Source organism: Ovis canadensis, chromosome 25, assembly GCF_042477335.2.
Source record: "Ovis canadensis isolate MfBH-ARS-UI-01 breed Bighorn chromosome 25, ARS-UI_OviCan_v2, whole genome shotgun sequence".
Taxonomy (NCBI): domain Eukaryota; kingdom Metazoa; phylum Chordata; class Mammalia; order Artiodactyla; family Bovidae; genus Ovis; species Ovis canadensis.
The window spans coordinates 30,659,645-30,660,256 of record NC_091269.1 but is presented as its reverse complement, the minus strand read 5'-3'; positions in this window follow the sequence as shown (position 1 = coordinate 30,660,256).

The following is a 612-nucleotide window of genomic DNA, read 5'->3' as shown; positions in this document are numbered from 1 at the left end:
TCTGCGCCCCACTCGGGAATTGCGCTTCCACTTTGGGTGACGTCACGAGGATCGGCTTCCCGCGATCTGAGCGGGTCCTTTCTTTACTCTCAGTGGAGACGGGTTAGAGCTGGCCATCCCCAGTGTGCGGTTTGAAAACAGGAAACTACCGTGAGGTAGTGCGGTGAATAGCCATAGTAATATTTAAAGATCGTACTCGGAGCTAGGGGGATGAACAATGCGTAGTAAACGGTGTCAAGTTTTCTCACTTTTATCTTTCATCCTAAATTCACGTGGTAATTGGGGTGGCCATCTCTTATCAGTAAATTGCTTTTATCCGGATGAAAAGTAAAGCTTAGCAAGTAGTTACAACTTGTAAACGAAGAGCCTGGGAGTTTACTACAGGCAGGGGGAGATGGGGTGCTATCTTCCTAGATGTTTGTTTACATTTCAAAGACATGGCTCCAGGGCTTTTAAAGGTATTCCTGGGTGGTAAAACTAACAAGAGGTTTATTTACTTTTTAAAAAGATTTGCATGCATCTCAAAGGGACAGAAAAAGGATTTCAATTACAAGTTTTAACAAGGAAATGCTCTAAGAAAAGAGGGGAGGAAAATCTTCCCCCTTTTTGAAC